The sequence below is a fragment of the Chrysemys picta genome, chromosome 10, assembly GCF_011386835.1.
Source record: "Chrysemys picta bellii isolate R12L10 chromosome 10, ASM1138683v2, whole genome shotgun sequence".
NCBI classification, from domain to species: Eukaryota; Metazoa; Chordata; order Testudines; family Emydidae; genus Chrysemys; species Chrysemys picta.
Genome location: NC_088800.1, coordinates 85,205,949 through 85,233,585, shown reverse-complemented (window position 1 = coordinate 85,233,585; position 27,637 = coordinate 85,205,949). Strand labels below are relative to the sequence as shown.

General features: G+C 53.8%; 1 protein-coding gene across 1 annotated transcript in view; it reads right to left on the bottom strand.

Annotated features, from left to right (window-relative positions):
- The window catches only part of RAB26 (RAB26, member RAS oncogene family), a 203,797-nt gene that overhangs the window by 9,512 nt on the left and 166,648 nt on the right, over nucleotides 1-27,637 (bottom strand). The window lies entirely within an intron of this gene.

Here is a 27,637-nt window from a genome sequence, read left to right as displayed (position 1 = left end):
AAGTATTATCTAGACCATCCCTGACAGGTGTTTGTCCAACCTGCTCTTAAAAATCCCCAATGAGGGAGATTCCACAACCTCCCTGGGCAATTTATTCCAGTGCTTAACCAACCTGACAGTTAGGAAGTTTTCCCTAATGTCCAAACTAAACCTCCCTTGCTGCAATTTAAGCCCATTGCTTCTTGTCCTATCCTCAGAGGTTAAGAAAAATGATCTCTCTCCCTCCTCCTTGTAACAACCTTTTATGTACTTGAAAACTGGTATCATGTCCCCTCTCAGTCTTCTCTTCTCCAGACTAAACAAAGCCAATTTTTTCAATCTTCCCTCACAGGTCATGTTTTCTAGACCTTTCATCATTTTTGTTGCTCTTCCCTGGACTTTCTCCAATTTGTCCACATCCTTCCTGAAATGTGGCGCCAGAACTGGACACAATACTCCAGTTGAGGCCATATCAGCGTGGAGTTGAGTGGAAGAATTACTTCTCGTGTATTGCTTACAACACTCCTGCTAATACATCCCAGAATGATGTTTGCTTTTTTTGCAATAGTGTTACACTGTTGACTCATATTTAGCTTGTGATCCACTATGTCCCCCAGATCCCTTTCCTTCCTAGGCAGTCATTTCCTATTCTGTGTGTGTGCAACTGATTGATCCTTCCTACGTGGAGTACTTTGCATTTATCCTTACTGAATTTCATCCTGTTTACTTCAGACCATCTCTCCAGATCATTTTGAATTTTAATCCTATCCTCCAAAGCACTTGCAACCCCTCCCAGCTTGGTATCATCTGCAAACTTTATAAATGTACTTGTGACGAACTGGGACTGTTCTCACTGTGGTCTGTGAATGCTGACAGGGGAGTGTGACTAGGATGGTCTGCATCGGGGGATGGGAGCCGGCCCAAGGGAACATACCTGAGCTTGTAACATGAGAACCCAGGAGGGGGTTGGAGGTCAGATGACTCCGGGGCCCGGGAAACTGAACAAAGGCTGTGGGAGGGGTCGCTGAAGGAGAGTGCTGGAAGCAGGCTGGAAGGAGGCTGGAGAGATGGCTGGGAGGCAGAGATGGCTCTGACCCCCCAAAGGGGGGGGCTGGGATGCCCTGGGACCCCAAGCTGGACCTAACTGAGGGGGGCCCTGTTGTCTGTGCCTGCAAGACCTGTCTTGGACTGTGTTCCTGTCATCCAAATAAACCTTCTGCTTTACTGGCTGGCTGAGAGTCATGGTGAATCGCAGGAAGCCGGGGGTGCAGGGCCCTGAGTTCCCCAATACTCCGTGACAACTGGTGGCAGCGGTGGGATGTACTGCACCCCGTGGACGGCGCGTCCTGCAGTAAGTGACTGGGGAGCAGTAAAACGAAGGGGGATTGACGGGGACCAGGCCTGCTGAAGAGTGGGAGAGAGACGGTTATTACCCCTGGGAGTGTGTGACCAGCGAGAAGGACTTTTGCAGTAACAGGGTCCCCCGTGGGATCACAGCGAGTGGTCCCAGGGGCGGAGGAGTCTGCAGCTCGACCCTGGCAGAGAGGTGGTGACCTCGAGAAGGGCTGGCACACTAGGGGGCCCCCTGCAAACTGTGGGGAGCTGTGAGCACACAGGCCGGTGAGTGGCCAGCAGGAAGATGTATGCCAAGCGGCTTAAGAGCGACCTGGTGGAGCTGTGCAAGCAGAGGCGGCTGCGCATTGGGAGGCTCACCAAAGAACAGCTCATCGCCCAGCTGGAGGCGGAAGATCGCGCGAATGAACTGATCCCTGTGTCTCAGGGAAGCAGCCTGGCAAATGCAGCGCAGGCACCAGTGTCTGTCCCAGCTGGGAGTGGTCAGCCGGCTGCTGAGGGCTTCCCGAGACCCCTCCTTCCTATGCCTAGGGGAAGGGTGGGGAGGAGCCCAGCAAATACCGAAGGCGCCGTGATCCCCCCGGCCAGCAGGGGGTCCCCCCGGCGAAGCCCGCCGGCCAGCAGAGGATCCTCCCGGCAACGTTCGGCATCCGGGGAGCGGAATTGGCTGGAATGGGAGAAAGAGCTAAAACTGAGGGAGCTGGAGGATCGTGAACAACAGAGACAGCATGAAGAGAGACAGCGTCAGCATGAACGGGAGGAGAAAGAGAGACAAAGACAGCATGAAGAGAGACAGAGACAGGAGAATGAGAGACAGCGTCAGCATGAACTGGAACTGGCGAGACTGAGGGGCAGCGAACCCCCGGCTGCGGTGAGTGAGGGGGGACCCAGGACTGCACGGAGCTTTGATAAGTGCATCATGGCCCCATACAAGGAGGGGGAGGACATGGATGACTTCCTGGAGGCCTTTGAGATGGCCTGCGAGCTGCACCGGGTTGATCCCGCGGACAGACTCCGGGTCCTTACCCCCTTACTGGACCCCAAATCCGTGGCATTGTACCGCCAACTGGGAGAGGCAGAGAAAGGGGACTACGAACTATTCAAAAAGGCCCTGCTACGTGAGTTTGGGCTGACTCCTGAGATGTACCGGGGAAGGTTCCGGAGTCAAGATAAAACCCCTGAGATCTCATATCTGCAACTAGCCGTCCGCATGGAAAGATACGCCAGCAAGTGGGCTGGTGGGGCCCAGACGAAGGAGGACCTGATTAAACTGCTGGTACTGGAGCAACTGTATGAGCGGTGCCCATCCGACCTGAGGCTGTGGTTGGTGGACAGAAAGCCAGGGAACCCGCGACACGCCGGGCAGCTGGCTGATGAGTTTGTAAAGAGCCGGTCAGGGGGTGGCAGGGAGGAGCCCCAAAGGAACAGGCCCGCCGTGATGCAGAGAGAGAGTCACCCTGGGACCTCCCAAAGAGGGAATATGGGGAATCCCCTCCCACGGGGAATGCCCAGCGTCAGGGACAACCGACCGGCTCGAGGGGACCCACAGGACATGAGCTGCTATTACTGCGGCCGAAGAGGCCACGTTCGGGCCCAGTGCCCCAAGCTCAAGGACAGACTGAGCAGACCGAACCCGCATAGGGTTAACTTGGTAGAGGCCCAGACGGACGAGGGGCAGGCTTCTCACGCAAGAGGGGCTGGCAGCTTATCAACTGCTCAAGAGAGAGAAGGGCCCCAGGCCAGCTCCTCTAGGGGGCTGGATGCCCCAGACTCAGGGTTTTTGGTTTATACGGTGGGCGCGGGGCTGTCCCTCCGGAGAGAGTACCTTGTTCCCCTGGAGGTGGATGGGAGGAAGGTCAATGGATACTGGGATACGGGCGCAGAGGTGACGCTGGCCCGGCCCGAGGTGGTGGCCCCAGATCAGGTGGTGCCCAACTCCTACCTGACCCTGACGGGGGTGGGCGGAACACCAGTCAAAGTGCCCGTGGCAAGGGTACACCTGAAGTGGGGGGCCAAGGAGGGCCCCAAGGATGTGGGGGTACACCCGTATCTGCCCACTGAGGTATTGATGGGGGGGGACCTGGAGAACTGGCCAAGCAACCCCCAAAAGGCACTGGTTGTGACCCGCAGTCAGAGCCGGCGAGGGGCCCTGCGCCCTGGCCTTGGGGGGGGTGCCTTGCCTGAGGCGCAGGACCCTAACCTGGTGGGGAGGGCACGCCCAGGGACGCGGCTCAGGGAGGCTGCAGCTTCGGACCCAGCGGGCGAGAAAGAGCAGGTGGCCATCCCTGTCCCAGCTGCTGAGTTCCAGGCCGAGTTACAGAGAGACCCCTCCTTGCGGAAGATAAGGGACCTGGCCGACCTCAATGCGGTACAGACCATGGAACGAGGTGGCCGGAAAAGGTTCCTGTGGGAGAAGGGGTTCCTGTACCGAGAATGGGCTCCCCCAGGGAAAATGGAGTCAGGGGGGATCAGGAGGCAGCTGGTGGTACCCCAGAAGTATCGCCGCCAGCTACTGTGCCGGGCCCATGACATTCCCCTCTCAGGGCACCAGGGAACCTGGCGTACCCAGCAGAGGCTGCTACGGAGCTTTTACTGGCCTGGGGTCTTTGTTACTGTCCGACAGTACTGCGGATCCTGTGACCCCTGTCAGAGGGGGAGGAAGGCCTGGGACAAGGGGAAAAGAGCTTTAGGACCCTTGCCCAGCATAAAGGATCCTTTCCAGAGGGTGGCCAAGGTTAAAAGGGCGGCTCTAAACCAAGAGAGCCCAAAGCACAGACCTCCAGACTGGAGCGCTGGGAGAAGACCACAGCCCAGTTGGAACCCCAGAGGTATGGGGGTGGGAAAAGGGCACAGGCCGCATAAACCTTCCCACATGCGAACTGCGAGTGCCATCAAGCACCCCCGACCTAAGGGGGGGCGTGGAACGGAAGGGGCCTGGTGTAATTCTCACCAAGGAACTGGAGGGATGCGGGGGCATCCATGGGAACGGGGGTAGGTTCGAACTTCCCCGGGTCACTGGCTAAAGTGACCCTGCTCAGTTCGGTCTCGAAGGGGGGAGAGATGTGACGAACTGGGACTGTTCTCACTGTGGTCTGTGAATGCTGACAGGGGAGTGTGACTAGGATGGTCTGCATCGGGGGATGGGAGCCGGCCCAAGGGAACATACCTGAGCTTGTAACATGAGAACCCAGGAGGGGGTTGGAGGTCAGATGACTCCGGGGCCCGGGAAACTGAACAAAGGCTGTGGGAGGGGTCGCTGAAGGAGAGTGCTGGAAGCAGGCTGGAAGGAGGCTGGAGAGATGGCTGGGAGGCAGAGATGGCTCTGACCCCCCAAAGGGGGGGGCTGGGATGCCCTGGGACCCCAAGCTGGACCTAACTGAGGGGGGCCCTGTTGTCTGTGCCTGCAAGACCTGTCTTGGACTGTGTTCCTGTCATCCAAATAAACCTTCTGCTTTACTGGCTGGCTGAGAGTCATGGTGAATCGCAGGAAGCCGGGGGTGCAGGGCCCTGAGTTCCCCAATACTCCGTGACAGTACTCTCCATGGCATTATCTAAATCACTGATGAAAATATTGAACAGAACCAGACCCAGAACTGATCCCTGCGGGACCCCACTCGATATGCCCTTCCAGCTTGACTGTGAACCACTGATAACTACTCTCTGGGAACAGTTTTCCAACCTGTTAGAATAGCTCCATCTAGTTGCATTTCCCAGCAATAACCCATGGAGGAGGTGGCTTTGCGGTTGGTTTGTTTAAGAGGTGAAATGAGTGATTGGAGCAGGATTTCCAATGCCGTCGCCCCTAAAGGATTTGCAGAGGGAAATGGCAGAGCTCATACAACCCTTCTGCGATGCAGCCAGCGTCCTGTTACGGGTAACGGCCCTCGGGAGAGGGCTTGCAAAGAGTAGCTGCCTCCTCCTGCCTCCTCTCTCTCAGGGGTACGGAGGGCAGCCTTCACCCTCCTCCCCAGGAGCCTCTCCTCCTCTGCATGCCGACTGGATAAGGCCACAGCAGCCGGGGGCGCAGGGGCTGGAAGTAGGGGGCTGCTGCACCCCCTGGTGTGAAGTACAGTGGAGTCGCATCACAGGCGCATTTAACTTGTGATTTTAACTATACGCGCTCAGCAAAACAAAACAAAAAAGAGAAAAATAACAATTTCAATACTGTACCTGTAGTGCGGGCGATTCCGCCCGCCATTCCACTCCAGGAGCGTTTGACTAGACGCGATTTTCGCCTTACGTGCTGACTTTAGAACCTAACCCCCGCGTAAGATGCGACTCCCCTGTAGTACTAACAGCCCAAATACGTGGTTTCCGCCTTCAGCACCCGCACTGTAAAAATTGTTCCAGCACCTCTGGGAGTGGGTCACATACAGGGCACCTTCCATCCCAGGCACCTCAAGCGCCGCGCCTACCTGTGCCAGTGTTACCTATGTGTCCGACAGTAGCCGAGTACAGGCACTTGCTAGCTAAGTACTTCTGTCGCCCTCATCACTGTCCTGTCTGACTTGCCCAAGATCTCACACACGGGCAGCATCACAGCCAGGAACAGAACCCAGGAGTCCTGACTCACAAGCCCCTGTGCTGACCATTGGGCAACTGTGCCTTCAGACAGCTGGCCCTGGCAGGCCGGGACTCATACCTCTCTGCATGTCATGGTCCCGCTCAGCCCTGTACCAGGCTAGTCTCTCTATGACCTTTGCTCCAAACTCGGTTAAGGAGAGGGCAGAGCAGCTGGGCTGGATTCCCGATGGCTGCTGATTCCCAGCGGAGTGGGGCACTTCACTGATGTATTAACAGAACCTACTAAAGATTAGTGAGTTCAGTCTCTGGCAGGTTGTTCCTGCCCTGGGTGCAGCCCTAACGCCAAGACGACTGCTTCTCTGAGCCTGCCTCTGATGCAGTCCGACAACAGTCACTCACAACTAGCCACTTAAGAAGAATTGCCCCTTTTTAAAACTAAATTTCTACCTTGATGGCCATTTAAGTCAGATGCTTATCACCCTGCTGTTCTTCGCGTGCTTTTTTTTAAAAGGCTGAAATTAACGTCTTGCACCCATGAATACAGCTTTGTTAGGGGAAAAAAAGTCACCATCCAAATCAAAAAGAAAAAAAAAAAAAACAACAACCCTCAAGGCCTCTAATTTTCTCGCAGACCTTAATTTCAGATCTTGTTTGAAGTGTCTCTCTCCCAGACCACGCTTCAATAAGTGATTCCTCCCAGCGTGTGCCCATCACTCTCCAATAAGGCCTGGAGACCGCGGGAGCATCAACACATTATTATTAGCCCAGCACTGCCTGATGCAGCTGTTTCGGAAATGCATTTGCTCCACTGTTGTTTAAAATCCCTAAAGCTCTTAATAGCCTGTCCCAGAGGCCCTCGCTGGGTACAGTCGATAACCAGGGTTTATCTCACTTCATTCTGAAAGGCTGGGCTGGCATTAGAGTCATTTTCCCTCCGAGAAGGGGCCTATAATCAGATTTTTTTGTTTTCCTTGAGGAGTTGGCGTTTTTGATCATCTGGACTTCTTATCAGTGCTGCCTTGCCTTGCTTTCCAGGTCCGAGTCAAACCTCTGGAGGGGAGAGCTCCGGATGGTTCTCCGATGGCATGAAAGGCCAATGGTGCACTAGGAAATATGGGGAGAAATAACAAACAACAAGGGTCTTGTCCTGACGGGGGCTGGAGCTGTAACCCCCTTAGCTGACCAAGAGCAGAACTGATTAATGGGAGCTGGTTGTTCTGGTTTCATGCCTGACATTCAGATTTAAAAAGAAAAAACAAATCCCGAAAATGCTTCCGTTTCTAGGAGTTGTTAAAGAAACGTAAACAAGAATGTAAGCGTTAGTCCCTAGCCCAACGCGCCGGTATTCAAGGGACACCCGACTCGCGTTCCAGTCACGAATCAATAACGGGCTGGACAGCAGGAACCCACTCAGCCAAGGCGCTCAGTGAGAGTACTCGGGTGAGTGAAGTGTGCAGGGTCAAGACCATGGTGAGAAACCAATATTGAAATGGGACGTTTGTCCAGAACGATCGGATTTTTCTCTCAAAGCGATAAGTCAGGGAAGGCTACGTGTGGGTCAGACACGCCACGCCCCAGCACTGCCTTCACTGGCCTCAGCAGACAGTGGTTGTCTTGGTGGATTCAACCTGGGATTCTCATTCTTCCTATCGGCATGGAGGCTGGCAGCCCGCACCACGCAGCACTGTTGAGAATTCAGTCTGATCTCGGAGGGCGAGCCCACGTTGTCCAACAGGATGGGGAGCGGCTCTCTGTCTGCTTGGCATAATTGTCCAGATCCGCCATACAACTTGCATCTTCCATGGTAATAGGCTGGGAGCCTCTCTTTCTAATGCTGTGTGGCATGATGCACTCCGTCCCCTCTAACAATGCCTGTTTCAGGGCCCCCAAAACAATTTATACGATAAACAGACCGGTAGACCCTCCTCCCTGTGTCATTAGTCTGTGAAGTCTGATTCCATTTTTTAGGTTAAACAGACAAGTCAGGGGATTTGGTGCAAGGAACACAACATGCCAACTTCCCCGCATGCGCTAAAGACAACACTCTCGTCATTTACTGATTGACTTGAGCAGTGAAGCAGATGCGACCCTGCCCTTCTCAAGCGCATGCGCCTTCTCAATGCTCCGCGCACGGGCTGCAAAGCTGAGCCACTGTGCTGGTGCGTTCGGAGGTGCTCCCTTCACAAAGCACCGGAGAGTCTAGCCTCCCCATGCTACCGCTGCTGTCCTCCTTGGGGTTACTGGGCCAGCAGCAGCACACATTTCCCAGCAGGTGGTGTGGAATAGTCAATAGGGCGTTCCAAGGCTGCTTAATCCAGGCCAAGAGCGAGGGAGACGCTGTAGGGTGATCCTAGGGTGTGTCCATCAGTCTTGGAGCCAGAGTCAACCACAGGGTCTGTCTGTATCCAGCAGCCTCAACTACTCTGTCTGTCCTTTACTGCCAAGCAAGCCCTGAGTGCGGCCAATGAGAGACTCCAGCAGGGGAGGCAGCCGCAGGGAAGGAGAGCTGCGGCTTTCATTCTGGAGACTTCGGTGCGACCTCTCACTTCTTCCACACAGGAGCTGTCCCAGAGCCCGACCCCTCCAACTCTTCCCTTGCTGAGCTGTGGAGGGTTCACGTTTGAAATGACTTTCAAAAAGGCCTTTGACGGAGCCGCCGCCCCCGACTCGCCGGCGAAGAAATGATGTATTAACGGGTAAGAGGCAAAGAGCGTTTGAGGATCAGAAACGGGAGCACAGGCACAGGGCAGGAATCCATGGTGAATTCTAGCTAGGGAAGAGGCTAACAGCAGAGTGCTCCAAGGAGCCATGCTAGGCCTTGCGCTGGGTGGACATGGGGGGTGTCTTATGGACCCAATGTTAATGAAACCCGTGCTCGCTATTACAGCCTGAACCCGGTCCGTGTGGCTCAGGGTTATCATCGCAACAACCACCCTGAACATCTTTTTAACCATCCAGAAAACAAAGGAAAAACAACCCCAGCCTTTGCAATGGTATCCAAACCCCTTACTCCTTTCCCCTCTAGCTGGAGGGAGTCTTCTAGGGGAAGCTCCAGGTTGGCAGGCTGACAGACGGTATTAACTGTCCTTTCAGGGATGGTTTAGGGTCGGATCTGGAAGACAAACCCAGACGAACGCCCTTAAAGGAAAAGACCAGCACAAGAATACAGCGCCCGGCTCTGGGGCTGACTCGCACTTGCAACCTTACCACTGGAGGGGCCCCGCACACAGTCTGATCCCACCTCCGGTGACTCTCCCCCTCATCAACACTACAGGGAACCAGAACCACCCAAGGGAGACTTGCCAGTGGACGACAGGACTCCCTCTTCTGTTCTCTGGACGGCTGAGGAGAGGTCACAAAGGTGCATTGCTCAGCACACTGGCTCCGGTAAGCGTTCTGAAGCTCCGTGATGCCAGGCTCAGCCAGATCACTTGGGCTCACAGCCAATCCCCCACCCCGTATGTTCCAGAGCCCAGGGACCCCTCGGAGGTCACTGCTGCAGGCCTGGACAAGAAGAGGTGCATGGAAAGTGAAATGCGAAATCTAGCCAGAGAGCGCCACTGGCCACTGGAGTGCTGTCGCTATTTTCCTTTTCAGATTCTAAAGCAACTCCTGCACCCCAAGCCCCAGCCCTGAGCCCCCTCCCAGAGCCAGCACCCCATAGCCCCTCCTGCATCCCCAGCCCTGAGCCCCCTCCCAGAGCCAGCACCCCATAGCCCCTCCTGCATCCCCAGCCCTAAGCCCCCTCCCAGGGCCAGCACCCCTTAGCCCCTCCTGCACCCCTAGCCCTGGCCTTGAGCCCCCTCCCAGAGCCAGCACCCCATAGCCCCTCCTGCACCCCAAGCCCCAGCCCTGAGCCCCCTCCCAGAGCCAGCACCCCATAGCCCCTCCTGCACCCCCAGCCCTAAGCCCCCTCCCAGGGCCAGCACCCCTTAGCCCCTCCTGCACCCCTAGCCCTGGCCTTGAGCCCCCTCCAGAGCCAGCACCCCATAGCCCCTCCTGCACCCCAAGCCCCGGCCCTAAGCCCCCTCCCAGAGCCAGCACCCCATAGCCCCTCCTGCACCCCAAGCCCCAGCCCTAAGCCCCCTCCCAGGGCCAGCACCCCTTAGCCCCTCCTGCACCCCTAGCCCTGGCCTTGAGCCCCCTCCCGGAGCCAGCACCCCGTACCCCCTCCTGCACCCCAACACTCTACCCCAATCCTGAGCCCCCTCCTGCACCCCAACCCCTTGCCCCAGGCTCAGCCCAGAGCCCCCTCCCACACTGCGAACCCCCCTGCCCCAGCCCAGAGCCTGCACTCCCCTCCCGAACCCAACTCCCTGCCCCAGCCTGGTGAAAGTGAACGAGGATGGGGGAGAGCAAGCGATGGAGAAAGGGGGGATGGAGTGAGTGGGACAGGGCCTCAGGGAAGGGGCAGGATAGATCCTGGGTCGCCCTTACATTCAAACAGTGATCTTGGGCGTAAAAGGGTTGGAGACCACTGCTTATGGGGCCCCTGGCTCGTATGATGAGCAATGCTCTTTTGGACACTAGATGGAGCCGGAGACATGGAAGACCTCGCAGAGAACGCACTGGGCAGGAATCACCCTGTGACTGTCCTGCCGGGCCTGACAGAGCCGAGTGGGGAAAGAGCATCAGTCCGCTCCCAGCACACAACAGCCAGCTGCACTGCCGGACACTCACCCCCCTTCCCCTGCTGGAGTCAGTCAGCATACGGGGCTTAATACAGCACTGCCCCAAGGCCAGCCACCCCGGGAAACCCGAACCAGCAGCCACGGCCCCTGTCCCAGTGTCAGCGACACTCCGGGGTCTGCCCCAGCCAGCTCTCCTGCCATCACCTGTCTCCGGGCAGGGGCCCACGTCACACGCCCCTCTGGCCAGCTCTCTGCCTTACCCTGATCTCCCCAGACGGCCAGCGCCCGCGTGTCGTTCTTTCTCCCAGGGCTACGCCGGTGCATTGCCAGCAGTTACACGTTACCCGCCAGCTCCTGCGAACAAGCACCCTTCTCCCTACGCTCAAAGCCTGCCCCAGAAACACAGCCCCTGAAGTTCCCACACGCGCGCTAGGGGCTCCCCAGAGGTCACCCATCCATGTCATGGGGCCCTAGCAGGCAAAGGCTTCCAAACTCCAAGAGCTGGGGCCGATGGCGTGTCTGTCTGGGGAGCAGAGAGCAGGCCCTGTGCCCGTTCGCACCCAGCCTTTCTACTCAAAGCCCTTTCTTTGTCTGTTGCACCCTGGAAACCCCAGGCTGAAGTGATCTGTGCCAGCCTCTCCGGGCTGATAGCTCTCTTTTCCTCCTGTAGGTCGGCTGGTCCTCCAGTCCCTGGGTCCCAGCTCACCCAATCACTGACTCCCTTTCCTGAGTGCGTGGAGTGGGACGTAGCAGGCTCCCCCTTTGCCAATCCCTCTCCCCTCAGTGGGCCGGCCACAGAGCGAGTGGGCCACGGAGATGCCGTGCAGGGCCGAGACACGCTAGCAGGGAGCTGTGGGGGAGACACTCAGCATTCAGCTACACTGAACCCTTCAACCTGGGGGGAGAGTGGGGGCCAGGGGGGGGCAGCTAATGCAGCCCCTTTCACCAGCACAAATTTACGATTCGCTCCCTCGGGCACTGCTACTTGTACATTCAAGGTCTAGAGTACAGCAGCGGTTTTAATGAATCGGTTAATTGCCCTGGTGGGAAGGGAAAGGCCCGGTAATCATACGGCGCCCAGCCAACGCGCTCCCCGAGCCGCGTGCTGACAGGCGGGAGAGGAACGGACGGGAACCTGATGCCACGCTTGTCTGAATCCGACAGCCTCATTATCACCAGGGTCAGGGTGTGACCCGGAGAGACTGGTTGACCGGAGCAGTTAGAGAGTGTGACTCAAATGCAAGGGCAGATACATCAGGTTGTCAGCTGCCAAGTCTGCAACACTCACAGCACGAGCGACGACCCCCGGACGCAGAGAGAGACGGCACAAGGCAAGGTGCCATTAAATGCAACACTGACCCCCTTTCTCAGAGAGATGGTCACTGAGTTTTGTGTGCGCAAAATACAACAGGCTGCTAAAGTCATCGTGCACCGAACCCAACAACGCACACAGCTACCCTACTGCGTACGGCAGCCGTTCTCAAGCTGTGCCACTGCCTGCAATTCATTCAAAATCCAGTGATCACAGGGACAGAGGTGGGGCACCAAGGCCTGCTGAGCTTTGGAGGAGGTACGCTAGGCCTGAAAGTCTGAGAATCGCTGATTTAAGGGACTGGGCCAAGGTATCACTTTGTGTCAAGGAACTTTGAAAAGGCGACAGGAAATGCCAAGTGATTAACTCTCCGAGGGAGCTCCTGAATCAAGTGTCTTTAATTGGAACACAACAATTGAAGCACAAAATTATGATTTAGAGTCAGCGCCAATTCTGCAGGCTACAAATGGGCTGCGTGTGTGGATGCTAAACCTTGGGGAAAGAGGGAAGCGGTGTAATTCCAGCGCTGGGGAGATGCAACATTACGCTGCGTTCGAAACAATGGATTCTTCTGAGGAGGAATTTAGTCCTGCCTGTCAAACTCCTTTGCAGGCGGAGCTTGGTTTTACACCCCCCCACCCCCACCCCAGCAATCAATTTGCCACCTCCATCAAAAAGGTTTTTTCTCAAGTATTCAACACAATCAGCTGAGAGGAGAGTCTCAGGGTTTGGCTGCAGTTCATTAGGCTGAGAGCTAACGGCGTACTCGAACAGAATAATTAAAATTTTAGCCATCTTTGGGCTCGACCATGCAGCCCAGAGTCTATTCCATGGCTGGCCAGCCACCACAGGGCAGAGTTTATGAAGACCACAGGTGAGGTCCCCCAGGTCTTTGTAGCCAGGTAGCAGACACGGGAGAGGTACTGAGATCTTGGAATCTTCCCAGCAACCTTTAGATTCACGTCAGCATCCTCTCTCCCCTCTGGCCTACGTTATGCAGGCTTAATGGTACCTTCTGGCCTTAATTAAAATCTCTGAATGAGTCCACAATGGACCCAGCCTAAAGCCAAGTCTGTAGCCTGTTGAGCAATAGAAGCCAATGAAGCAGGCCCGACTTACTCAGCAGAAATGTCCCTGGGCTGGGCTGGAGACAGGATCTTTCCCCTAAGGGGTGAGGAGCAGAATGAAGAGATGCTGCCCCGAGACTGGTTTCTCTGGCCCAGCGGCTGAGGGAGTGAACTGCAGCTGGATTGCCCCTTCTGTAGCGTGCTTTCGAGTGGTGAGAAGTTACCATGTTTGCAAAACTGTTTGGGAGCAAAGCTCTTTCCCCCCATGTCACTGACGCGCCAGCAAAGCTGCTGCGGAGGGAGACAAGGTAACGGAAGTCGCTGCTTGGCGAGGGCATTATTTCTAAGCAGGACGTGGGGGCTTTAACCATGAACAGTGCAGAACTATTCTGGGCCTGTTACTTTATGACCAGCGACAGAGCCTGCGGCATTTGACCAAACCCGTCTGAAGGCCAGGTCCCCGCCCCAGGAGCGTCCAAGCCACATCCCCGACAACTGAGCGGCCAGGCGGCCGGGACACCCTGCTGCTGCAGAGAGGAAGCGAGGCAGGGCTAGAGCAGCGGGGTCTAAAGGAGGGCGCTTGGCACACGGGCACTAGAAGGGCAGCACTAGCTCCACTTGGACAAGCTGTAAAACTCCAGGACAAGCCTGTGATGCTGATGAGACTCAGCTCACCCGTGTAGTCACAAGAGGCTGCGCAAGCCAAGGGGCCCCTGGAGGCAGGCGAGTACCGTTAACCCCATTTTGCAGGCGAGAACACAGAGACTAGGTGAAGTGGGAACGCAGGCAGGGGAGATGGAATTCACTGGGCTGACGTTTTACCAGGAAACCCCCTATTCCGCCACTAAACACCGCAGGAGCTGAACTGCAGCAGGGTTCCAGACGCAAGCCAAAGAAAGGCGGCTACCGAGAGGCTCCGCCGTCTCCAGGACATTAACTGCGGCCGGGGCGAGTCGTTGCAGAACGGCTCTAACAAGCCTGCAGCTCCACGTCGCTCTCAGGCTGGCTGCACAATGTTGTCGCTACACTATGCTCCTTCTCAACCAGCCCAAAAAAAATCCTGCGTGGGGGGCTACACATGGATTGCTTTTAATGGCTGTGTCACTTCCAATCAGAGCTTTCCGGGGGAGGGTGGGAGAAACATTTCATCCCAAGCGCTGGGAAGAGGGGCTCAGCCGCTGTGCCCAATTTGTCCCAACGGAAGGGGCCTTGATGGGTTTACCAAAGCTGCAGCGAGTGTGAACACGCTGCTCTAGGAAACCTGAAGGAAGAGCAAAGATTAGCCTGTGTTTGCTGGAGGTGGGAATCCTTCCGCTTGGAGAAGAGCAAACGCACCGGCACAGAGATGTCCTTGGCCTGGATTTCTCTGGTTCCTTTCAGATTAAATGGATTCACTCTACAGACAAGCAAACCTTTCAGATCAGAGAGTGGAATTTTGCACGAAGCGACAGTTCTGAGCCAGGAAACGACAGAGCGAAACAATGGAGATTTCTACAAAACATGCTAAACCTGCCCCTTTCACCCAGCTCTGCTTAGCAGAAAACGGGTAAAAACCCTTGAAGAAGAAGAAGATTTGTCAACGTTTCCACAGTACTTTTCATCCTTAATGTGCTTTCCTGGCCTAACTGGATTTGTTAAATTAATTAGCCCAGCTAACATGCCTATAGGACAAAAGGATGCGGGGAAGATTTCACCAGTAACACAGGGGCTGTGGAGGGATTACAGATTTTCAAAGGGAACCCACTTAGCCAGAGTGTGATGGTTGGGAAACACGCACAGTGCCTCCCTCTGAGATGGGCAAACAGATTACAGCCCCTGTCCAGCAAAGCACATGTGTAACTTTAAGCACATGACAGGTTCTATTGAAGTCAATGGACAAGCACCTTTATCAGAAGCAGGCGGAAGGGACGCCTGGTCCCGTTGTTGAGTGCTAGCCTGGGCCATGGCAGAACCAGGTTCAACACTGGCCACAGCCTTCCTGTGTGGCCTTTCTCAAGTCTACTGAGACGCCAGTGATGTCAAATGTAACGTAACGTGCCGGTTTGGTTGGAACAGTCCTGTTTTTACACATGACAGCCAGCCCTCCTTCTCCCTGGACCCCTGAAATGTCCTGGGGTGGGGTGGGGTGGAAGAGTCATTTAATCAATTACAACATTTGGCTGGTGGTGGGTTCTTTTTTTTTTAATTATAACTACAAGATGTGCGCCCAAGACACGCCACTTCACACAGGAGAACCGCGCCTTGCTCTGTGATTGCCAGGGGCAGGCCAGCGGAGGAGAAGTGCTGTGTGATGAGGGGAGTCTGGAGTGGAGAGAAAACGTGAATGATTTACACTGGAAGCACTTCGGGGTCCTCTGTTGTGGCTGGCCCAGGATTGGGAAGAATGAGCACAGACACTCGGGGCTGGTCTTCTTAATGGGCACGTTAACGATGCTTGTTCAGTGTTTCATTCAGACACTCAGGATACATCTACACTGCAGGGAGTCTCAGAGCCTGCATCCACTGACTCAGGTCGGGCTGCTGGGCTAACACCATCAGCTCCTCAAGCACATCGGTGGGAGAATAGCCGAGGGGCACGAGCTCCCCAAATCTAGTTGTTTTACGCTTAGGCGCCCCCTTCAAAGGACTGGCTCGAGAGTCTCATAGACTCATAGACTTTAAGGTCAGAAGGGACCATTATGATCATCTGGTCTGACCCCCTGCATGCTGCAGGCCACAAAACCGTCCCTACCCCTTCCCTGGACTCTGCTGTTGAAGTCCCCAATCCTGTGTTTTAGTGACTTCAATCGGCAGAGACCCTCCTGCTAGAGATCCCTGCCCCATGCTGCGGAGGAAGGCGAAAAACCTCCAGAGGCTCAGCCAATCTACCCTGGAGGAAAATTCCTTCCCGACCCCAAATATGGCGATCAGCAAGACCCTGAGCATATAGGCAAGAGTCTCCAGCCCGACCCCGTTAGCCATTATACTGTTTACCTACCATTGCTTGGTATTCCTTGGCTAATATGTTTTACCATTAAACCATTCCCTCCATAAACTTATCTAACTTAATCTTAAAGCCAGACAGGTCCGTCGCCCCCACCGTTTCCCTCGGAAGGCCGTTCCAATATTTCACCCCTCTGACGGTCAGAAACCTTCGTCTAATTTCAAGCCTGAACTTCCCCACGGCCAGTTTATATCCATTCGTTCTCGTGTCCACATTAGTACTAAGCTGGAATAATTCCTCTCCCTCCCTTGTATTGATCCCTCTAATATATTTAAAGATAGCAATCATATCCCCCCTCAGCCTTCGCTTTGTCAGACTAAACAACCCAAGCTCCTCAAGTCTCCTTTCATACGTCAGGTTTTCCATTCCTCTGATCATCCTAGTCGCCCTTCTCTGCACCCGTTCCAGTCTGAGTTCATCTTTTTTAAACATGGGAGACCAGAACTGCACACAGTACTCCAAATGAGGTCTCACCAGCGCCTTGTACAACGGAAGCAGGACCTCCTTATCCCTACTAGATATACCTCGCCTAATGCATCCCAAGACAGCATTGGCTTTTTTCACCGCCATCCCCCCTCCCAATAGAAAGTCTTCTGCTTCCAGGGAAGGGAGTTCTGAATGCGTGGAAGTGGTTAAGCTGCATCTCGTCCAGCAATACTTGAGGAAAACAAGGAACCTGACTTTCAAAAGGTTTTGTCAGCTCTCAAAGCTGGAAATAAAGACCTGACAGGATAAAAAGACCTGACCGCCTCCCTGACAAGGCTGGCGTTATCAAGGGAGTCTCTGGAATATTTCTCCCAGATATTACAGAAGCCAAAGCGTGTCAGAGATGTGCAGGGCCACTCAAAACAAACAACACTCCTCGCTAGTTCAAAGAGACAGCGCTCCCAGATCTAAGGGCGGGGTCAAGCTGTGGGGAAGAATGCGACCCACGTTTCTTTTTTAAAACCATGAATATTGAGGAGCTGGGGATTTTAGAAAACAAAAACCTGGGAAACAGCAAAGAGGCAAACTCTGCCGTTGGGGTCTTTGCTACTGAGGGCAGGGAGCTTAGTTTTGGGCAAGCAGGAGAGGACAGGGCAGCAGGGACGGTGAAGGGGTGGCTATTCCCCTCGGTTTGTGTCTCTGTTATTAGAGCTGAAGATCTCCCGCTCCATCAGGGGGCTGACCTAGACCCCACCCCACTTGCTCCCAGTCCGATAAATGGAGGAGGGGAGAAGCACGTACACCCGACAGTGGCAGTGCAACCACCAATGGCCAGGACCTCGGGATCGTGTCCCACCCCGCCATCACGCGGGGCTCTGAACTAGATCACACACCCCAAGGAGATGCTAATGCCTGTGTGTGCTCCCTCACACATCCTCTCTGGATGGAGACCTCTCACCCAAATCTACTGCACTCTCATGACACAGCCGCACTTGCAGGCCACTTCCTACACAGCGTCTCCCCGGGCCAGTCATGGGGGTGGTTTTGAACGGGCCTTCGAAACCCTCATTCACAAGCAAACCAGGCGAATGGACAATTTAACGAGGGTAGGAAACACTGCCACTAATCGCTGGTTCCTCCTTATTTCCTCTGTGTAATAATGTCTTTAATTAGGGCCATTAGCCTGAATGCGATTTCATTTCTACACAGTCTCGGCACGAGAGGGACCATCGATTCTCTTATTAATTTTTTCTGTTTTTTCTCCCCTCACTTTTGTCAAGAGAAATGGAGCAATGAGTAGATCTGAAAAGAAAATTAAACAAGGGACAGCGCCGGATCAAACGGCTCAGGGGACGCTGGCACTTTACTCCTCTAGGGAGAAAGGATGGCCCAGTGGCTAGAACGCCAGCATGGGATTTGGGAAGCCCTGGGGTTGAATCCAGATCCTGCTGAATCTATGTGATCGTTAGAGATTGTGAAGCACTCTGAAAGCTACTGCTAAGGAGCTCTATAGAAGAGCGAGGTGTTGTTATAGGTAACAGGTTTTAATCCAACCCCGCTCAGCAGTAAAGTGAAGCTGCTCCTGGCTGGTGGCCTTCCTGTGGAATGAGTTGTCGGGTCTCACTCCATTTCATCGTGGCCAGGTTCCAAAAATCATCCAAACCACCACAGCAAGCGGCAGCCTGAGAAGAGAGGGGCCCAACACGGCTCTCACGTTCTGGGGAGCAATGGGGAAAATCCAGCCAGAACCCATCATCGAGAGCAAGATGCTAACCGGGCACATTGAGCCTTTTACAAAGCCTCTTCTCACACTTCATTATGCTCAGCTCTGAAGCAAGCCTCTTCCCCAAGAGCTGAGCCAATCGCAAAGAACTGAACAGCTCCCATAGGGCTCTCTTATCGTTAGCTTTCATTCAAGACTTACGCATGGATGTAAGCTCATTTCTCCGTCCTCCCGCCTTCCCGGTACCAGCCCATCGCTGCGGTTACATGGCACGGATTGTTTAGAAAAAGGGAGTGCAAAGGAGGGAAGTTAAACGATTCTCCAGTCTCCTCTCGCATTGCTGTCTGGTTGTGATTTCACAGAATCACGCCGCCTCTCCGAACAGGGATGTGCAAACGGCAGGGCTGCTTTCCGTGGGGGAGGGGAGGTCTCCACAGACCTTTGCACCATTTTTGCTTCTTGTGCAGATAACAAGGACCCGGGGGTAATGAAAACATGTCCTCCCCATCCACTGGAATTCCCTTAAGAAAGAGTCCTGCCTATGCTCACTGGCTCCTGCAGATCTAGTGCTAAGGAGCCGGCGCTGTTGTACAACTAGATCCAAGGCCCAGATCATTAACAATTCTGTGCCTGCCTCTCTGTGCTGGGCTGCTAACCCAGGGGTCCCACCCAGATCCCTCCTCCTCAGAGCTCGTCAGCAAACAGGACATTTCCCCAAAAGCTTTCACCAAAGAAAACGGTTCCTTTTTTTTGTCAAAGGCTGAAAGTTTCCCCACCAGCTCTGCTCCTTACACTCCCAGCGCCATTTCCACCGGCCAGGGTGTTCATCTCTTCCTGCTCCAACCTGCACGTACAACTGCAGCGACCCACCCCAGAGGTGGCTGCGCTTCATTAGCGACAGGAGCGAACGCTCACCTACCCCACGGGGTTTCTAGGTGAGGCTTAATGAAGGTTCGTGAAGTGTTTCGAGTTGCTTGCATGAAAGACGCTAGAGAAGCATAAATAACTCCAGCTGCTGCCGCCTCAGGAAATGGGACAAAGGAAGTGACAGTATCGAAAATTAGAAGTAAATGCACCCGGCCCTGGCACCGGCCTGGAGAGCGCGGCACGCAGCAGGTGACATGCCAGTAGCTGATGATTGCATCTCTGCCAAGAGCCTGCTTCTGAGACAGAACCACGAGGGTCCCCCTGTCACGGGCCAGCTACTCTCTGGATTCCCTCCTCAGAGGAGCAAGGAGCCATCTGGGGCCACTGAAAAGCACGTGGCCCTGGGAGCTCCTGACGCTCTTTGCTCTGCTGCATCCATTGGGCCTTTTCAGGAGGGCCACGCTAAGGCCAGGCCTCACAGCAAGAACGGACGTGATTCTTGCCCTCTGGAGCTGGGGGATGGGAAAGGCTGGACGCAGAGACCCGCTGAATGGGCAGCCGGCCAGGGAGAAGATGTCGAACCTTCATTGCAAACGCCGTCTGACTTCGTGCCAGAGGCAGAGATCACCGTTCATAGCGCCGGGGTGCCGGCAAAACATGAATTCCTAGCCCATCCTAAAGCCCAGCTGGGCCAAGGTAGAAAACCTGATGCCCCCAAACTCTCCCTTTGCCGCCCCAGCCCGGGCTCCGGTGACGCTGGACTTGGGGGAAGCAAGGGTGGGGACAGGCTGCACATGCCAGGAGCTGGTACCAGCCTCTCTGCCAGTCCCCTGGTAGGTACCACGGCAGGATATGGGGAGAGAGGCGTAGTCGGGCGCCCGGCTATGGAGGATGCAGCACCCCCACCTTGCACTGCAGCTGGAAAATGGAATGTCACATGAGGAGCAACGGGACGAAATACCAGCGTTACCAACCGCAACCTAACCCATCAGGGGGCATAACTCAGCGCCATGTCCCAGCAGAGGGACGCAGGAATTCGCCGGAGCAATAAAGGACCAAGAAGAGACGGCGAGAGGGAAGCCGCTGGAAGACTGAGGAACATCTGCCAGCAAATACAACAGGGAGACGCCGCAAGGGGCAGGGGCGTATAACGGACAAATTAACATCCTGGATTGTCGGTGCTGCCAAAAAGTGTCGCAGGCCTCTCCTGTCAGACGAGGGCCAGCACGGCCGGCCGGATCAGGAGCGGCACTCCCACGTGCCCGTGTCAAGGAGGGGTGTAGTTCTTTCCCTGGCTCCTCTGATTTCTATTTGAATGAAGGGGAGCCAGAGACCCAGGAGAGGGCGCTGCCGTGGGATCCCGGGACTCTGGGGGTGGGGGGCTCCGTGGCTTTCCAGTTCCACTCCCTGCTGCCCAATCCACCCAGGGCTGGGCTTGCTGCTTTCAGGATAAGATGTCTGCATTTCATACTCCCATTGCTCGAGGAGCTTATAAGCCCTGTTCTTTCCCCACTGCCCCTTTCTCTTCCCCTCCCCGTCCTACTGCTGCTCAGCCCCTCCCCTTCCCACCTCTGGCAGCCCTTCCTGACCCTGAAGGAGCTGCAGCCTCAGCAGAGATCCTTGCACATCACTCCACTATCCTGGCTTTGAAGGCCAACTGATTAGCTGCTACCTCCAGGCCATGGCTTCCCCTTGCCTGCCAAATCCAGCGCAAAGATTTAACAACTGCTCCCCCTTAAAAGCAGAATATTGGAAGTGGTCGGTCACGTGAGCCGAAAGGCTAGAGGCCTGAGGGGTGGGGCTGGGTGGACAGAAGGGACTGGTGATGGTTCCACATCACCTGTTGAAACCCAGCCCAGTTTGGCAGCAGCTGTGAGTGGACACCACCAGAGCGCTGTGTGGAGACATGCATGGCATGCGCTGGGTGCGTCGCAGGCCAGCTCCTGGGGGTCAGGGGTGCACATCGCAAAGACCGCTGGCACGAACACCACTTCTGCCTGGTTGGCCGTTGTCACAAAGAAGCCAGGGCCGAAGGAGCCGGGGGGCCCGAGTGGTGCTATCTGCCCTAGCGCAGTTGCTGCCAGGTTGCTCGGGGGCTGCACAGTTGCAGTGACGCATGCGGGAAGCTTGCACTATGGCCGGCCAGAGAAGGTGTTCGACCCCACAGGTCTCAGTCCAGCCCCTTCTTCCATCACCAAAACGCTAACACAAAAGGAAGCGAGTCTCCAGCACAGCGTTCAAACTGCCACCCAAATGGCAAGTTACAAACTAAGCCCTAGCTCAAGGAAAACGAGAAGGCTAAAAAATCCCCAGGCAGATTAATTTCCTGCCAAAGCCTCTCTCATTCATTACGAGCTCCATCTGGTGACCTCTAGAATGTTGCCGCGTGAGCCCCGGTTAATGGGAGCAATTAGACGATAATCGTGTGCATGAATCTAATCTGACCATTGATTTTCCCAGGGACATTCATTTGGCTGCCGGCAATGAAGGAACATGAAGCAAATGCAGGGGAGAGAAAAATCTGAGAGTCCATCTGGCCCCCATGCAGTTGTAGCCGAAGAGAAACCCAGTGACATGTGAATTTCAAACACCTGCCAACAGAGGAGTGCAGGCAGCATCCCCCTATTTACAGAGAAGTAAAGAGATGCATGACCAAGATTGCACTGCTGTATTCATGAGACAATGACAGTCTTTGAGATTGGCTAGCAACTGTGTCTCCCAGCTCCTGGCATAGATCATACGACTATCATAGACCGGAGTGGAACCCCAAATCGCCCCAAAACAGCCTGTGCTGTCCAAGTCTTCCCGAGCAGCTGTCTTCCCATCAGCAGATACGGCAGCGGTGTTATCGGACGAGGCTTCCTCATTGTTCCATATCAGGACAGCTAGAAAACTCGCCTTCAGTCACCCAGCCGGCAAAACGAAGAGTTCAATGGGTAATTGTGGAGAGTGGAGTTTCAGGTTCATTTCTCAAGTCAATAAAAGCCCTTTACAATAGCCCTCAAGGAGTCGTTGTATTCAATCAACTAGGCAGAGCGGCAGCAAACCATTTAAAGACAATGGTTTTATTTCTCAAGCTCCTCGCAAAGAGTTCTCTCACGTCCTTTTAAATGTCACTCTCGAGCTGGAACGGATAATGAAACCACTGAGCGGGGAGCAGACGCGACGGCAACCTCACCTGTTGGAAAGCAAACTGGGAGCCGATAACGGCTAAGCAGGTGCCAGTTGAGATCGCTGCTCTGGATAAATCAATCCTAGCTCAACGAGAAGAAACCTGACTTAGCCCTTCTAACCCACACACTGATCAAAGGGAGGAAGGACGTTTAACAGATAAGGCACTGGACTGGAACTCAGGGGATCGGAGGTTCAGGAGGGGTAACAATCAGAATTTATTAAACAAGAACATTAAAAAATGGATTTCATTTGAATCATGATTTAAAACTTAGATCAATGTTTTATTTCCACGTTTCTAGCACTTTACTCTTCACATTTTATAGCCTTCAGTTGCTAAGCAGATGTTTCGTATTTGGTTAGTTAGTTTCCTAATTGCTAGTGAAATTTCAGATCACAAAGAGATTTCTTCAAGTAAGAAATTTCACACTTAAAATGCTCATCTAATGCTGAAAAAGACAAGTCCTGGGTCTCAACATCACCCTCACTGTGAAACCATCACAAACTCCAACACCTCGTCGATACGCAAATAGCCCCTGATACATCTGCAACCAACACTACCTTCCAATCCACTGAACTTCCACAAGTCCACACAGCCACAATGCTCCAAGCACGCACGGCTCTCCAACAGGTTGGCCACTGGAATGGAAGGCAATTGGAGCTGTGCTCCCAAGTCACTGCTTTTGAAGATCCACCACTAGGTGCCTAAATATGGGCTTAGGAGCCTACTTTGAGCCTCCCATTTCTGAAAATGTTGCCCAGCACGTATAAAAAGTTCACCATCACGTCTGTGTATTGCAATTCTGAACAACATTGCAGCAATGTTGCTTCGAAATGACAAAGATCATGAGCCACGAAGGGAAAAGTTTTCAATAAAAACACAATTTAGCCCCTGATGCTGCAAACACTTGGGTAGTGCTTCCATGAGAGTTCAGTCAGGCACCTACTTCGGTGTCTGCTGGATCAGGGCCTTCATTCTCCGGATTTTGCTGTAACGAGTTTTGTAACGTTCAGATAAGATCCCACGCCAGCAGTGGCATTTAGAAAACCAACATTCAGAATTCAGCTCGGTGTGACTACAAACCTGGGTATGGTAGAGCCGGAAGGGTGGGGTGAGCTGCAGGTGGGCTGTTAGCAGTGCGGCGATGCAGCTTGCCCAGAAGACTGTAATTACGCCCTGAAGGGGGTGGAGGGAGGGGTGTGACAGGAGGCTGACGGGTAAAGCAGAACCTGAGTCTGAGCTTACTCCTAATTTACACCCCTGCATCTCAGCCACTTCTGGGCACAAATCTCTCCCTTAAGGAGGCGAAACAGAAGCCATCTGCTGAAAAATACCCTCTTGGAAGCTGGGAGGCTGCAGCTTGACTTACAATGGGATTGTCTCATAAGGGCTCTCTGCAGGTCCTTGGCGGTTACAGTTCACTGGGGCCGGGAATATTAACTGCGTTTCAGTCAGCCGCAGACTATTAAAGGCAATGTTTTTGCAGAAGTAAAGGAGCCGAGCGCGATCGTCTCCTCAGAGACGTACACAATGTACTTCCACATCTGGAACATTAGCAATTATGTCCTATTTATTCAGGACTAATGCCTCCTGCTTAGCGGGGCCTCGTAAAACTGTCTGACTGTATTTATTGAAATGGCTGTGGGACGGCTCGCCTCTCCAGCGGCGAGTGCTGCCAGCCTCTGCGAAAGGAACAGCCCCGAATGCTCCCAGTGCACTCCCCCAGACCAGGGAACCGCGCCGCGTCCTCTCTGCGTCTAGGAAACTGCCCCGTGGAGTGAATGAGCCAGGCCCAGCCAGGCCTCCTGACTGGGGTCACTTCGTGCTGGACTCCACTGCAGCTGCCCGCAGGCTTGTGGTCTCACAGCCCGTTCAGCCTTGACCTCTCTGCTGGGACTGTCAGCAAGGTGCCCGGTCATGGCCATGCATGGCAGTGGTTTTAGCTGCAATGGGACCAGAGGGAGCCCCACAACTGACATTGAAGGGTGTTTTCTACTCTCCCTGGGCTCTCACTGCACCAACCGTGGGGGTATCCGTGTGTCTCCGTGGGCGGCTCTGCTTCTCAGGGCCAGCTCTGCAGGTCTGTTATCCCAGGACATGGTCTTGCCAGGGCAACAGTGAAAGCACCATTGCGTGAGATGTTTGAAATTGGCCTGGATAAAATACCGCAGGGAGCACTCACTCCTGCATTGCTTGGAGGGGTGGGTAAAATGGGCTTTTTTAGTTCTAATTAGTGAGATGCTCCATCCATTATAGGGACCTCTCCTGGGAATTGAACCAGTGACCTACAAATCCCAAAGCAGCCTGTAAACGAAGCTAAAGATCCACCCTGACTAGTGGTAACCTCTCTGCCCTCTGTCCAGGCCCCTCAAACCCACAGGAATGGACCCATTGCCATGAACTGAAGCCAAATGAAGGCTGGTCTTCCTGCATTCTTCGGCACCCAGGAAGTAATCACGGACCGGAAACGTGCCTTGCAGAGCTGACACACCTAAGAAGTTCGCTCTATTTAGCATATCGAAGGGACGGTTAAGAGGCAACTTGACTGTGGTCTGTAAGTGCTTACATAATACGCAGACCTCTGATAGCAGATTGCACTTTAATCTAGCAGCGAGAGGCAGAATGAGACCCAACGGCTGGAAGCTGAAGCTAGACCAATGCAGACTGGAACTGGGGTGCACCTTTTCAACACGGAGGGAAATTCCCTTCGGAGCAATTGACCCAGTGGGATCTCCTCTCCTCGTTAAATCAAGGCCGATGGCTCTTTCTGAAAGATCCACTCTAGCTTAAGCACAAGTTATTGGACTTATGCAGAAATCAGTGGGGGAAGTTCTCCGGCTTGTATTATACAGGTCAGGCCAGAGAAGTCGAATGCCCCTTCTGTCCTTTAAGGCCACTTGCTTCAGACTAGCCATTAACACCTCACTTAAGACACTGTTTTGTTAGCAAATACCAGTGTGGAGAGAGGCAGGCAGACAGAGAGATGGGAGATCTGCAAAGAACCAAGGCTCTTCTTGCTTTAACATGCCACTGCTGCATTCTGCACCGCTCCGCAGCGAGGAACATGCTACCGGGTACAATCTGCTGTTATCCTCTCTAGCGATTTTAATGCGAGCGCCTCTTTCTGCACCAGTGCAGTTCAGCACTTCCAGTAGAAAGCTACGAAGGGGATTCACATGTCTGGCGTAAATCTTTTTTTGCTCTGGACTGAAACTCTGTTTATAGTAAGGTCTGGCCCAGGGAGCACTGTCAAATGGTCATTTCACATGGGCACATGCAACTGGTTCACTGGAGCTGGCCATCGGTTTGCTCATGGGAAGTGCGGCCCCCACTAGGGAAAGGGGCTTTCCATTTTAGTTTTTAAAAGGACATGGGCAAGAGATTGGTTTGAGCCAAACTGAGTTTTGTACTGAGGGGCAGGAGAAGATGCACTCAGTGGAGAGATGAAGGTGAGGAAGCTGGTTCCCATGCCAGAGTGCTGACATTAGCACAACCACCCAAGCGACTTTGATACAAAGCGATACCCATGGCCGGGTAACTCTAGGCCAGGGATAGGCAACCTATGGCACGCGTGCCGAAGGCGGCACACGAGCTGATTTTCAGTGGCACTCACACTGCCCGGTCCGGAGGACTCTGCATTTTAATTTAATTTTAAATGAAGCTTCTTAAACATTTTAAAAACCTTATTTACTTTACATACAACAATAGTTTAGTTCTATATTATAGACTTATAGAAAGAGACCTTCTAAAAACATTACAATGTATGACTGGCACGCGAAACCTTACATTAGAGTGAATAAATGAAGACTCGGCACCCCACTTCTGAAAGGTTGCCAACCCCTGCTCTAGGCTCTCAGGAGAGCAGGAATTTCATCAGTGCCAAGTCCCTGCCAGCTTTACAAAATGGGAGCTGGCCCAGGGCAGCATGATGCTAGAAAGCAAGGCTGAACTAGTGGTAAAGGCACTGGAAGAAACCGGCTTTGCCACTGACTCTCTGTATGGTTTTGGACAAGTCACTTAACTGTGCTCACCTCAAGTCAGCAGAGCAATTAAGAATTGTCCATCCCTTGCTTAAAGTGATAAAGCACATGCTCAAGTGCTTTGCTGAGCTGAGACCTCTGTGCCCCAGATCCTGTCTGTGAAACAGGGATCTAATACACCCCTGCTTCTACCGTTCTTTTGTCTTGCTCATTTGGACTGCGAGCTCGTGGGGGCAGGGGCTGTCTCCTGCTTTGGGTACGTCTACGGTACAAGTGCGATGGCAGCACAGCTGCAGCACTGCGTCTGCCTCACTATAGTAAATCCACGCCCGCAAGAGGCGGTAGCTAGGTTGACGGAATAATTCTTCCATCGACCTAGCAGTGGCGTAGCTCAGCTTAACGGCAATCTCCTTTTTCACATCCTTTAGTGACGCAGATCAGTTGACCTACGTTTTAGGTGTAGACCAGGCCTATGTATGGTGGGACCTGGATGTGCTCCTGGAATACAAACACTAACGATGGGTGTCCGGTGAAGGAACCCAACGTGCCAGGATGCCTCTGGCTGTCCGTGGTGGGTGCAGTTCTGTACAGCTGGGCTTTCTATACTCCCACCACCTGCTCTGGAAGGGCTCTTAACTTTTCCCCTTTCATCAGAGCAACATTTTAAAACACAAGCTTTAGGCCAGGGTCAAACTTTGGGCTTGCCACACTCCAGCCAGTCGCCCTTCCAGCTGGGCTCTTGAGGGTTTATTTTGCCACCCCGGGTTGTAAATGTTGCGATTTACCGTTTGTAGCAAAGTGACAGCCAGGATGACTGTGGGGTCAAGAGATACGAAAACTGCATTTCTCAAAGAGGCAGCGACTTTAATGAGTTTAATCAGGAAAAGCTTAGGTGCTACAAAGCTACACATTACGATTTGTTCCTCGAGTTACTGGAGGCGTCACAGGGGCCCAGGTTAACCAAATGTACAATTTCAGCTTCAAAAATATCACCCGCAACGTCGGATTTATCCTAATCCAGTAAAGAAAAAGTCAAATCTGGCCGTGAAGGTTGAAATCGGAATGATTTCTGCTGGGCTGACTCACACTTGAGAAGCAGCGACTCTCTGTTCTAATGTTTACACCAAGAATTGCCTCCGATTTTGTACTGCTATCTCAACTCCTGTCCTCCTGCTGAATCCGAAAACCCTTTCTATGCGGTCCGTCGCGTCACACCTCATCCAAATGCAGCCACCTCAGATGGCACGGCAGCAGCTTCTTGGGCAGCACACAGCAGCCCTGGGTCAGGGAGGGAGGAAAGCTGTATTCAGTTCAGAGGGATGGAACAAGTTACCCAAGTTAACAGTAACAGCCAGACTCTTAACAGACAGGCTCCGGATCTTTCATGGCCAGAGAGAGCTGGCACTTCAGTTTCATGGAGTGTCTGACAGACAGCACAGCGGAGGGTTGCCAGTTTTGGTTGGATGTATTCCTGGAGGTTTCCTCATATGACAAAGATTAATCTTTAAATCCTGGAGACTCCAGTACAATCCTGGAGGGTTGGCATAGTGCCCCCTAGCACCACGAGGGGGAAAGCACCCCCTACCGGATCAGGCTCCTGAAAGCCCTGGATTTCCATTG